This window comes from Heloderma suspectum, chromosome 3 (assembly GCF_057233095.1).
Source record: "Heloderma suspectum isolate Gila_16-S chromosome 3, 16-S_ref, whole genome shotgun sequence".
NCBI classification, from domain to species: domain Eukaryota; kingdom Metazoa; phylum Chordata; class Lepidosauria; order Squamata; family Helodermatidae; genus Heloderma; species Heloderma suspectum.
In genome coordinates this window covers 224,795,323-224,809,368 of record NC_139460.1, presented here as the reverse complement: position 1 = coordinate 224,809,368, position 14,046 = coordinate 224,795,323, and the positions used below count along the sequence as shown (strand labels likewise).

General features: G+C 43.5%; 1 long non-coding RNA gene across 1 annotated transcript in view; it reads left to right on the top strand.

Moving 5' to 3' along the window:
- Nucleotides 1-13,186, top strand: part of LOC146350823 (uncharacterized) — a 54,769-nt gene extending 41,583 nt beyond the window's left edge. Inside the window, exon 3 of the long non-coding RNA XR_014789414.1 lies at nucleotides 12,789-13,186. This is a non-coding gene — a long non-coding RNA (uncharacterized LOC146350823). The remainder of the gene's footprint in view (nucleotides 1-12,788) is intronic.
- Nucleotides 13,187-14,046: the final 860 nt, after the last annotated feature.

The window sequence follows — 14,046 nt, the reverse complement described above, 5'->3', positions numbered from 1 at the left end:
CCATAGCCAAAGCTCTCTGGGTGGTTTACAGAAGTTAAAACATTAAAATACAATATACAAAGTTTAAAAGCTGTTTACATAAAAGCACACAGACAATATACACAAACAGTATATAACTAAAAACAACTTTGAACAGTCAGTCATAACTAAAGACACATCCAGGATGGATTACAACTCATCATGTACTGCCAAATGCCCGGGAAAAGAGATAGGTCATAACCTGGCGAATAAAAGATAGCAATGTTGGTGCCAGGCAGTTGTCATCAGGAAGCTTGTTTCACAGATGGGAGGCCACCACTGAGAAGGCCCTTTCCCTCATTGCTGCCTTCCAAGCTTCACTCGGAGGAGGCACCCAGAGGAGGACCTTAGCTGCTAAACGTAGAGTACAGGTAGGCTCCTTTCGGGAGATGTGTTCACACTGCAGTCCTGAGCTGTGTAGGGCTTTATATATTAAAACCAGCACCTTGAAAGGAGCTTGGAAGCATATAGGCAGCCAGTGCAAGTGGGCCAGAGTTGGTCTTATATGTGTGGACCTTCTAGTCCCAGTTATCAATCTGGCTGCCACATTTTGCACAAGCTGCAGCTTCTGAACTGTCTTCAGTGGCAACCCCACATAGAGTACATTGCAGTAATCTAACTTGGAGCTAACCAGAGCATAGACAACTGATCTAAACCTTTAGAATCTAAAGCAGCCTTTCCCAACTGGTGCCCTCCAGACACAACTTCCATCAGCCCCAGCTAGAATGGCCAATGGTCTGGGATGATAGGAGTTGTAGCCCAAAACAACCGGAGAGCACCAGGTGGGGAAGACTGTTTGAAACTGCTCGGGGCATTCCATGTGCTCCTTAGAGACAAACTGCATGTTACATTCCAGCACACATTTTTAAAAGTGTATTTAGCACTGGCTGCTTTCTCTTCTCAGAAAGAGCAGCCATGAGGAGTCCCAAGCAGGACTGTGACCATGCCACAGGGGAAGGGGTGTTTTAAAGCCCCCTTCTCCTTGTGCAGATTTCCTGCTGAAAATTGCCTCCCCTCCCAACTGCTGTCATCCTCAGAAGGTGCTGTTTACTGCAAATGGCACTTTCAGGGGCAAATAACAGTTGGGAGGAAATAATTAAATCACTCTCCCTGCCCACCATGCTTCCGATCAAGATCAGGCCCCTGCACAGCTGCTGTGTCTCAAAAAAGTGGCTGCTACTAAGCATGCTTTTTTTTTAAAGTGTCTTCCACAAAAAGTGTGGTTTAGTCCATAGTCTGAGCAACTTTGTGGCTCAGGTGCAGACTGAACTTTCAAACTGGCCCCTTCTCACACCCTTAGATGCCACCTCTTGTATTGTAATCTAACCAAGGTAGAGCTTTAATAGTAACTCCTTGGGGAGTGGGGAGTGGGAAAAGGACTTCTGCAAAACAAAATACCTTCTGCACAGGAATGTTCACTTCAATAAACTCCATTTTACTGTGAATGCAAAGAGAAATGAACGCAATGTTTGGTTTTCTTTCTTTCACAGATGGATAAGCCAAGGCACTGCTTGCACAGTTGTATTTCAGGTCTTTTGGTGGGATATTGTACAATGGCTTTTCCCAACTGGGTGCCATTGGCCATCCAGTTGGGGAAGGCTGTTGTAGAAAGTGCTAAACTAAATTGTGATGACCAAGGGTTATACACAATAAAATTGAACTGAACTGAAAGTGCTAAAGATTTCAGGGGCAGGGGGAGGAATGCACATTGATTCTCTACAGCTTTGGACAACATTTTCTAAATGTATCTGAAAATGGACATTTAGCTAGAAGCCAGAGGCCAACATGAAGACAACAGTTTTTACTTCTGCTAAAGATCCTTATCAAGACACCAGTCTGTGGCATCAAGCATGACAGAATCCATTTGGAATCATGCCACTCACTGTTCTTTTGACAGAAACCAATGGGGTGGGTGGGTGCGGGAACGTGATGTATCATCATTTGAACAAGCAGCCTCAAAAATAGCCAGGCAGAGTGGTCTGAAATGCCGAGTGGCAGCACCAGTCTCCCTTAGGGAGAACTTCAGTCATGCAAAGACATCCCAAGGACATGGCAAAGCAAGACTTGCGAAATTCACGACTGCAAGATACGATTATGGCCACTCGCTTAAGGCAAAGCATAAGATTATGCCCACAACTGTGTGTAACATTAGTCTAATGGCTACTTCTCCTTTGCTGGGAAGGGATTTTTTTCAGTAGAGAAGTGTGTGTGTCTTATCCCTTCCCCCACTTTTGCCCAGAAACACCCACCTCCAGCTATCCCCCCTTCTTGCAGGGCCAGACCTGGGTTTACCTCACAAACTTAGATCATCAACCGTGGGGGTAGAAAATAAACTTAGAGGACGGATTTCTGGCTGGCTGGCTGGCTGGGGAAAGGTTAAGGACCCCTTCCCCACCTTCATTGCTATAACTTGCCCCCTCCAAAGAGCATGAAATACTGCATAGGAGAGCATATAATATTGCAAGGGAGAGAAGTGTAAGTTTGGTCTGTAGATCAATACCAATCAATGGGAATAAACTGGAGGGCTTCGGTCTTTATGTCTTGCTTGTAAGCTTACCAGAAGCATCTGGCTGGGCCAGCCTTCCCCAACAGGGCGCCCTCCAGATATTTGGTCTACAACTCCCATCAGCCCCAGCCACCATGCCCAATGGGCAGGGATGATGGGAGTTGAAGTCAAACCTATCTAGAGGGCACCATGTTGGGGAAGCCTGGGCTAGATACACCTGGAAACTGAAACCAAGTGGGTCTTGGGTCTGAAGCCGCAGAACTCTTTTTATGTTTTTATAAGAATTAGCTAATCTCATTAAGAAGTTCAAAGAAAGTCTAGTAAGGGTCAGCATGAACCTCTCTTAGATGGCAATGACGCTTTGTCCTTGGTTAAAGAGGGTATGTTGCTGGGATGTCTGCCCCCAGCAGCCCCCTGAGAAAAATGTATAGGATATACCTCTGGTAGTGGGAATGGAAATCTGGGGGCATAAGTGCTTCATGCAGTGCCAGCTCCAGGTTTTTGAGGGTCCTTGGGCACAATACCGTCAATGGCCCTCTCCCTCAGTGAGTCTACCATCTCGCTGTCATTGTCAACAGCTGCTTTTGCTCCTCATCCTCTCTCTCCTCATTGCTACCACTTGCTTGCTAGACAGGCAGAGAGCAAGTAGGTAGTGGCATCTACTGCTCTTCCTTCTCACCACCACCATGTCTTGGCCAGACCAAGAAGCAGGTGAACAAGGTAGGTGAAAAGGAAGAGCAACTCCAGGAAGCTTTTGGTGGGCCCCTGCTGTGGTGTGGGCCCTTGACAGATACCCAACCATGCCTACCCTTGATGCTGGTTCTGGCTTCATGCATCACTCACACAAAGGGGCAACACGGGTGCTGAGGCCATGTGTTTAGCCCTGCCCACAAGGTTTTGTGGTTCCTTCATGTGTTGAGGGAGCCTTCTATATCTGTGGAGGCTCCCAGCACAATTTAGAATCCTGATCTTCCATTTTTTATATCCATGTTGTCCCTGTCCTGCTTTGACTGGAGCAAACTCTAACTAAAGTGAAGTCGGCCAACATCCAGTGGGGTTCAGGCTACAACAGAGGTGGTCTAAATCCAGGCAGAAGTCAGAACACAGTCAGTCAGTCAGTGAAAGAGGATCAGGCAACAGCAGGAGTGGTCCATATAACAAGCCAGAGGTCAAACACAGTAAAACAATTGGGTACTTTACACGGTCCCAAAGCAGAATCGTTAGGCAGCCCGAAAGGTCAGGAAACGAACCATCAATCACGGGGCACAGTTCAGGAGGCAAGGTGCACAGCACAGAGCTTAGATGGACAATGTTCCAACACTGGCTGGGTTTCCAGTGAAGGCTTTTAAGCTGGATCCCATCCAGAGCTCAGCTGCAGTAATCAAAACTCCGTTTCCAGAGCAACCTCCTGAGGGGTCACTGTCTCCTGAGGAGACTTTTTCTGGAGGCGAGCACTCCTTCACATAGGAGCCCTGCTAGCTTGTCTCGGGGGATGGGGGTGGCTCAGCCTCTGCCTCAGAGGCAGAGTCCCCTCTCCTGACAGGGATGGCCCTGCAGCCACCTCCCCCGAGGGTCCAGGCTCGTGTGGGTCTGGTGGCAGTCCCTGGCCTCGGGCACCCTGGGCTTCCAGGGCCTCTAGCCCTTCATCTCAGGAGGACTCCTCAAGTGGGAGCATGGCAGCCCCTTCACAAGAGTCACACATGAAGACGGCTGGTGTTTCCTACTCTTTTAGAAGAGGATGGACATGAAGGTGTTCTACTTTAAAAAGTGAGATCAGCAACAAAATGTTGCAACACTCCTGTTAAGGACTTTAGCTAGCTAGCCATTCCGCTAATCCCCTATGGTACTGTCATATGGTAGGCAATTGGGAGCTAAAACTTCATTAGTTTTAATCCCATTATAATGTCTTATTACACGTTGTGTCACCACCACAGCTGACTCTGTCGTGGCCAACTGACCATTAGTATGACATCAGTCATTTGTACTCTTGCTCCTGCTGGCTGTCACTCTCCTCTTTCTGTGCCAGGTAACAAGGAACTGGCCTGAAAATAAAATGGAGTCATCTGGTGCAAATTAAAGAACTTCATCTGTTAGACTCCTTTGGAAGCTTAGGGTGTCCTACTTTACAGAGGACAGTCCTCTATTTTGGAGAGTTGGCAGAGGACAGTCCTCTATTTGAAGAGGTGTCCAGTCCAAGTCTGGCTTAAAGTCAAAGAACTATCAGGAGGGAGAAAAGCAGCGGCCTTGAAGTTGCCCATCAACACTCAGCACCTGAGCAGGCAGGCACGCAGGTCATCTAGTCAGTTTTCCCTAGTGTGGTGAGATACATTGTTTAATTTAAATTATAGTTATTTCTAAATTTGCACCTCTACATGTAAATTTGCATATGCAATCATTATGCAAATTAGTGTGTCTGCTTTTGTCCTCTTTTGGTGATGCATTTCCTCCTTTTCGGTGACGTGTAAGTGGCCACCCTATTTGCAAGCCATGCATTTAATGGATACATAAAAGAAGGTTACCTATGCTGGGCTACATGTGGCCGGTGTCACAGTTAATGTTATGTGCAGCATTAGGATGTAGCATTGACAGCTATGTGCCATTCTTATCTGTGCAGTATTAGCATACCAGTGGCTAAGCTGGGGTTTCTGGCACGCTAATGCTGCACATGCAGGAACCGACGCCCTAATTCAAATGTAACTTTGGTCATGTGTAACTCCATACATATGGATTTCTTTTAACTGCCAGTGTTACTTCTGAATTCAGTGTTAACATTTACATTCATATGCATCGCCAGCCAGACATTATAAGGATGCATGGGCCAGTGCCCATTTTCCAGCTGGGGGGCGGTGGAGTCATAGTTGAGGTGAAAGACTGGGATTTGAAAGCTCTATGGGCTTGGGCTGTAACCTGGAAATGGTAGCAAGATTTGTTTCCAAAAAATGCTTTTAAGTCAAATTAGATGCACTTCTAGTAGGGCAAAAGAACAAAAGTCATTATCTTGATGGCAAAAATAGGCTTTCTGAGAGGGTTAACTTTTAAAAGTATGATATGCACTCCATAAAGCAGGTGTGCAGAATTTGGCCTGCAGGACAAATCCAGCTCTCCTGGGGTACAAATTTGGCCCTCTGGGGTTACTCAGATGGCCGTGTCTCCTTTCCCCGGCCCTATCCCTTTTCCCCTGACGATCAATCATGTGGTGGCTTCCTGGCATTTGCATGGAGTTTTTTCCATTCTAAAAGGTAGATATGTGTCTCCTAAGGCTTAAATATTGGCTGTAAGAACTTTAAGCTAAACGGTACTAGTACTTGTTGCATTTTGCACCCACCCCTTTGCTTTTGGCCCCATCCCCTTGTCTTTGGCCCCACCCCATTTGCCTTAGGCCCCACCCGCCACAGGAACGTGACCTCCAAAAGCTTTTCTGAAATTAAATTCAGCTCTTGGGCGGAAAGAAGTTCCACACCCCTGCCATAAAATATACAAATGGTTCTTTCTCATTTAACTGCTGAACATGGGAAGTGTTAAGTGGCTTGGAAGAGCACAGAAAGGCATCTATGACTGAACAAGATACCACACACACACAAAGATTGTTTTCTCTTTGGCATGCATTGGAGGAAGTGATGGGTGTAATTCCACTGCAGCTTGGTAAAAAGCTTAGTGAATGAGAAATTATGGAATGTTCCGGGGTGGGGGACTTTATGAAGTAAAAGCTATAAATTTGCAGAAAATAAATTTTAAAAGTTGGAACAGGTTTGCGTGGCAGTCACACATGTCCAATTTTGATGGACTAGATGGGAGTTTTGTTGTTTGTTTTTGTAATCTCAGAAATATCTGCTTAAGGGAAATTCAAAAGAAGTATTAAGTGTTGTGGAGGGAACTGAATCCTAAAGAAGTGTAAGCTATTATTAGTCCAAGACTCAAGAGCTGCCCAGAAATGGGTGTGTGCTAAAATGAAAACATCGGAAAATGGGAACATATGCCCCATTTGCTATTATATGCTCTTCCTTGAAGAGCTGAGATTCATGCAAACAGGATATTAACAAATGAGCCTGCAAAGAGAAAAAGTCTTAATTACTAGGTAGTCAGGAATATACTAGCAATAAAGATTCCACACTATAACATTCAGTAAAAGTCTAACCTGGGAAACTTGTTCTTTAAGAACAGAATGCAAAGATAGGAGGTTTGATGATTAATAATACCCTCTGAAGAAAGTTGTATAGAGCATGGCCATCCATTTCAACAGTCTCTATTAATCAGGGACAATGTATGTTCTGTGGTACATATCCCTAGTAAAGTGCTGTCCCTTTAAAAAAACATTGGTGGTGCCTTTTAAAAACATTAGTGTGCACCATGCACTAACTAGAGTCCCTCAGGTTTCTGCCCTGGACAGATACATCTGGATTCTAGTGTGCATGCACATAGATGCACACTTGCACACATATGAACACCAAACACTCCACCATATTCTTCCTCTGATCACCCTCCATTCCCCTCCCATTCTTCTGTTGTCTCATGTCTTGAATTTAGATTGTGAGCTCCTTGGGGCAGGGACTGTCCTCTTTGCAAAATGCATTACACTTTGGTGGCATGATCAGCAGTCCTTCTCTGGGAGCTGTTGCAACATAAATGAATATAATATGGCAGGTGGAGAAGAGCCTTCAATGGCATATATTGATCCTTAGTTTGAGGAGAGGTCTTACAAGTTCATGTGGAATTCCTATTTTTTGCCTGTGAAATGATGGAGGGTATGACAATACAGCACTGAGAGGATCCCATTTGCTGGAGGGAACCTGACTCTGCAAATGTCATTTCCAACCAGATATTCCTTTGCATAAAAATTGGAAGTGTCTGTGGTCATTATCTGTGAAGGTTTGAGGCCTACAGACGCAAGGAAAAAGGCCAGGCCTAGAGGCCTGGAGTTTTTTGTTGGGGGTATCCCTGAGAGGAGTAGTTTCATTTCCCTAGTTAAGTTTCAGTTTCATTTCCCCAACTAAGTTTCATTTCTTCAAGTTTGAAGCATTACTTCTGGTTTTGGGGGAGGAGGGTATAAAAAGAGAGAGTCAGAGAGACCAGAAGAGTAAGAGCAGGGTCAGGGAGACCAGAGCCTGAAGAGGGAGTAGGAATAAGCAGCCTGGAGAAGTTTAAGTACAGCTAGGGTAAAAGAACTTAAGTTTTGCAACTTTTATTTTCTCTTGATGCCTTTTGTATCATGCAGCTCTGTTGTGTAAATACCTTTAGTTGTGGTTTGCTTGTTATAATTTATCAGTAAATGTTGTGGTTAAACCCCATGTCTAGAGTGTCAGTCGGCCCACATCAACAGCCTAAACCCCACGTTATTGGAAAAGGGATGGTAAAAGAAGGAAGGTGGGACACTTAAGGAGGCAAGAGATCCTTAAGGAGGGATGCTCAGGGGGTCCAGGTCATAAGGGGAACCCTGACAGAGGGCTTCTCCACATGGAGTTTTTATCCTGCTATTGAGATTGCTCACTCACAGAAGTTTGTGGGCCCTTTAGATGATGTCATTAACCTCCAGGGGGCTTTCGCACTAAATGACCTTTATTCCATTTTTTTTAAAGATCAGAGATACTGAGCTATCAAATTACCGCACTTGAGTTCCATTTCAGTTCCCTTGTGAAAAAGGAAAAGCTGCAATAAAAGGAGCTGGACCACAGCACCAACTAGCGGCTGATTTCCCATGGAAATCTCTGCAGCCCTTACCTCTTTGACGTTGGAACTCTGATATCAGTAGAGGGGAAAAGGGGACAAATCAGGGGGTGTTCCATGGGCATGCTGGGGGAAGATGTGGATCCACAGCCCTTCAGGCCCCAACACACACCAAGAATGGGAGAGAGAACTATGCCAGCCCTGTAGTTCATTTCCTTCCAATTGGCATTAATGGGAGGGAAACAGTTAACAAAAGAAAATACATACCTGGAAAAGAAAAGAACAGTACTCCCCCATGGATTCTTTGGTGATGTCGGCACAATCCACCTCAATCAGTAGGTTGCTCTAAAATGTTCTTCAGTGGTATATGATGAAGCAAGGATGGTATTTGGACATTCATTGAAGGCACTCACTTGGCTTTGACATTTTCTGCTACATGCCATAATTTTCTTGACATTAACTTCTGGGCCTTTTAAAACCTTCAGAATGGTTCGTAAATGTTAGCATGGTCAGTTTCTGACACTGACCACATCTGCATGCTCATGCCCAGCAGCATAAGGAAATATAGGCCAGGAGGGAGACACCACTCAGCAGTTTAACTCTGCAGCAGACCATGGAATACTTTTAGTAACGTACTGCCAGATGGCTCAAACAAGCATGTCGTGTCACACATGCCAGAGCAAGGCAAAACTTCTTCGCGGTCCCCACTCAGTCTGATGACTCTGCCATGCCATGAAACATTTCTCTTAATAACAGATTATATCATTTGGATTTTAAAGGTGTACTTTATAGCTTACATTAGCATAAAAGGTACTTTTGGGTGGGCATTCGTTATCCACAATCTTGCTGGAACATGGAAAAATATAGCCTCTCCGAGAAGCCTGTCTCATCCTAATAAGGCAGAGTTCTCTACTGGTAACATAGTCTGAATACCTTCTCTATGAAATAATGTAGATCAGTGGGTGTACCACATGCCACGTGGTAGAGTAGCTGTATCAACTTTCCTTCTATAATGAAGCATGATAATCTTTGAAGAATTACTCATTCCGAGCCATACACAACCATTTTCTTAAGTGGCTTCTCTTGTAGCAAGAAAACTGCATAACGAATCATATTAGCCAAACGCTCTGATGTACATCTTGTATTTTTCCTGTGTAAAAAGCCCTGATGTACATTTTCCATTTTTCCAGTGTAAAATGGGTAATGAAAAAGAGTAATCATTGTGCTTAGGAAATAATTTGTTGCCAGGGATAATAGAAACATGGATCCATCAAATGTAGGATCCAAGAGTTAACAGAGGCTCCAAAGCAAGTCTATATAATTGCAAGCCACTAGCCCTTGTTGTTGATGGTGGTGGTGGTGGTGGTGGTGGTGGTGATGATGATAAAAGCATTGTTACTCTGCTCTTCACCCAAAAAGATCCCAGAGCAGCATACATAAATCAATAAAACAAGACAGTTCCACCCTCAAGCTTAAAACCTAAAAGATATTCTGCAAATGGAAAAGGCGATTGGAAGAAAAGCGTGGTGGGGAACCAAACTCAGTCACCAGTTCTTAAAGTTAAATAGTAGTTCTTATAAAGGTCAGCTGGAATGAAAACAGTTGAGGGAGAGGATGAGCCCAATGGAGCTGGTCTTTCAGCAGAGCTGATGGAGTGCCTCTGCTTTCCACCCATCCTCTTTCCTCTAGACTGATGGAATGGCTGCTCCCTGGTGACAGTGGAAGGAGGAGGCCAATGGAGCTGGCCTTTCAGCAGCGTTGATGGACTGACCCTGGTTCCCATCCCTCTCTGCTTCAACCTGATGGAATGGCTGCTGCCAGGTGACAGTAAAAGAAGGAGTGTAGTGGAGTTGGTCTTTCACTGGTACTGATGGAATGACCCTGCTTCCCATCCCCCTCTGCTCCAACCTGATAGAATAACACTACTTCTCATCTCCCACTGCCGCAGCCTGCTGGAAAGGCTGCTGCCACGTGACAGGTGTTGATCTCTTGCACTCTCCATCTGTCTGATGTTTCAGGATGTCTGTGGTACCTTAGTTAATAGCCACTGGCTGAGACCCAGTAATATTTATGTATTTAGAAGATTTCTAAATTGCCTCTTGATTGAGTGATCCTCAAATTGGCTTACAATGAACAGAATGTTCAAATATGCACACCCACAAGCCCCTTGCACACAGAGTTCAGTGGCCCTCAGTCTCCCCTGATTCAGCCCCATATGTACAAACAGGAATCACACACAGTAGAGGAGGAGGCTCCAATCCAGCTATAGCTGAGGAATGCTTATTTTGTTTTACGAAACACTCCCTGACGCCAAGTACAGCTAAAGTGCGCTTGTTGATTTTGCTGGAGGGAGATAAAGGAGCTCAATAATAATTTATGACATTCCTTATTTTAGACATGCCGCCTTTGTTTGTGATATATTTACAAGCTTTGCAGCCCCTATTTTAATGGGTTTTGGTGGCATCCAACCCCACCCCCAAAAGCAGTGGAAAGGGGACAAATAATGTTTTGTCTGAGAAGAGTATAAATGGGATTTATTTTGGTAGGGACAGAATAGTTTTTCTGGGAAAGGGTAGTAAATCAATACTTAATCCTAGAAATCATCCTGCAGCTATTGTACTGAATGCCACATTCAAGCAAATATCTATTCAAGACAAAATATTTGCAAAATGAGCAGATTTATCCCACATTTTTTCTTCTTTTAAATCACTAAAAATGTGCATTTCAAGTGCTGAAGTTGCATTCAAATCTAAACTCTTTCATGAGATTACTGAGCGACTTGGAGCAAGTCCCACTGGATTATAGAATGGTGTTGTTCTGTAGATCAGTTAAAGGCACAATTTTATGCATGTTTAGACAGAAAAAAGTCCTACAACTCCCAGAAGTCCCCAGCCAGCATTAGTATTGATTGAGAATAATCTTTAGCATTAAGAACAAATGCCTTGCACAGTTGACTCACTCTTTGCATAGCCCATCCCCTTGTAAACATTTTCAACAAATGCAAAACAACTCCAAGGACTGTATTAGTTACTAATGTCACAGATGCAAGCCTGTGTGGTGGTGATGTTACAGGTGTTAACCAATAGGTGCCCTCCATAGCCACTTTTTCCACATTTTAAATTGAGCAACACTGAAAAATGGCTGCCTTGGGTTTTCAGGGCTTGCTGCTATTGTAGTGTCCCACCCCACCCACCCCACACAACAACTCTTAAAATGTTATTTATTATTTATTTAATAGTATGTTAATACTGTGAATGTTTTTGCTATTTTTGTTTTGTTTTAATACCAATTCATATTATTTAAATGGTCATCATATATATGTCACAGTGACCCTGGGAAAGATTTCCTTTGAAACAGGTTGAGCCAAATAAGCAGTAGGTTGTGCAGTGCCAGCTTTCTCCCCCCCTTTGACCCTGGATTGTGGCCTTACCTCCTTTTCTGCACTGACATCTTTGCAATTATGTTTTGGTTAGCAAGTCATGAGTGGAATACTCTTCCTGTGCCACTTGGAAATTGCATTTGATCTTCTCTGGCAATTTGGGCCACAGATGTCGGCAACCTGCCTGCCTGCAGTGTACGCTCAAGCTAGCCAGTGCCGTTCCATCTTCCGCTAATTGATCTTGGCCTGTGCTGGGGGATCTGCCCAGGAAGTCATTAGAACATTGTCGACATCTTCAGAGCCGGCAAGCGTATGTCACTAAGAATAGAAATCCTCCTGTGGGTTTTAAACAAGGACGCTCAAATATTGAAAGATGGGGAAACCATTCAAGCTAGAGCTCCACCCCATTAAAGAAGATATTTAATGAGGACTTGTTTGCTTTTTAATCAATTAAACTGCATGTATTTGCTGACATATCGCTGGCAAGAGAAAGGAAGAGGTAAAGTCTATATTTATGGCTAAACATGCTTAGGATTGACCTTTTCAAGAAGTCGGCTCAATTTAAAATGAATTAATTTTCAGTTTCTGTTGTTTTAAGTCTGTTACTGTGTTTTAAATCTTTGCACTGCTGCTAAGTTTTACTTTGGTTTTTATTTTTATTTTATATTGTAGTTTTAAACTTTTAAACTTTCATATTTTATTATGTTGTATTTCAATTGTTGTGAACTGCCCAGAGAGCTTCCACTATTGGGCAGTATAGAAATGTAATAAATAAAGACAAGCAAAGATGCATTGCTGTGCACAGTTATCTGGAAGTAAAAACCACTGAATTCAGTAAATTCCATATGAGTGAACAACATATATAGGGCTGGGGATAAATCTTTCGAATTTACAAGCTGAGCAAAGCATGTATGTCAGTCTGATACACTTGAATAGTTACTTCGCTAAATTTACTTTTGGTTCAATATGCTCAAGTTTGCAATCTGAGGCATAAGCTAAGCTATACAAGAGGTTGGTTGTCAGAATTAAAAGTCTGAAATGAAAATGCATGTACCTTATTAAAGTTTGATGTACACTGATCTCAGCTTCATTGTACCCCCAACTTACAGAAGAAGAAGATTGGGGCTGAAAGAAGCTAAATTGGATGCATGGAAGCTAAATGGTAAATGAGTACAGCATTGATTAATTGATTCGTAAATGAGCACCTTGTTTATTTATTTCCAGATTAGTGACAGGAGAGCATAGGATGTGGGGAGAGTGAAAGAAAGAAAAATTGGTTGGTGAAACTGAGGAGAGAGGATCTTGGAAGTGCAAGAAGCAGAGAAGAACAGATGAGTGGGAATAAAGAGGAGCAACTCAGTAGAGAAGCCAAGGGAGAAGAGAAAGAAGCAGACAGACAAGACTTCAGACAATAAACACTAGTGACAGAAATCACTAACAGGAACATGAGCAACAGACTAGACGAACTATGGCAGAAACTGCTACTCAACTAGCAATAGCTAATCAATACCATGACAAGTAATCAACAGTGGTTTGGTCATCGGATCATTTGTATGTTGTTATATTTGTTAGCCTTTGATCACATTAACTTCTAAAATATAAAGATCTACTTTTCATATTCATTAGACTCCAGAGTGATTGGCCATCTGCCTCTCTTCATCCATAGTATAGAACTGTGATCATGGTAACAAGATCCAAACTAGGATGTTTATCATTTGGCTGGCAGAGTACAATGAAAGGAAGCTTGATGATGGCTTTCTCCAGGCATTGTGAATTAGCAAGCAAGGGATAGCTCTCCTTAATTGCAAGGTGAAAGGCAGGAGCTGAAAGTCTGTCACAGAAGGGACATGATATTCCTTGTTAGGATCCTCCTGGCCTTTGTGGAGGATGGATCAGGGGTGCCTTGGCAATGTTACAGTCAGTAACATGAGGCTTTTAATGTGCAATCACCCTGCTTCATTCTCAGAATTTCACAGTGGGTCCCAACATCATCATAATCCTGGGTCCATCTACATGGAAACAGAATGAGAAGTGCTTTCTGGTTATATCCAGATTTTCCTGAAATTGCTTTGGCCCATCAGGGGTGCATGAAGCAAGAAACACATAGTATACGATACCTAAAAACCTGCTTTCATGGGTCACACAGCACTTGAAATCCCCATACTTAGAGGTTGGGTGGGCGGAGTAGAACTGAACATCATCAACCATGTAGGTGCTGCTCAGTGAATGAGAGAAGCTTGTTCCCCACCCCTGTCCACCCTCCCCTGCTCAGGGAAGTTTACTGGAAAAGCTGAATAAAGCCCCTGTAAAAGCTGGGCTTGTGAATAAAAAAAATTATTCACCCCTCTCTTCTCTCATCCACCATTGGGATATTGTCAAAGGTTAAAAGATACTGCACTACTGTGAATGGGAAAAACAGGCTACCTAATCTGAATGGGGAAAGTAGCTATTGCACTATTCTGAATGCCTGAAACAATATAGT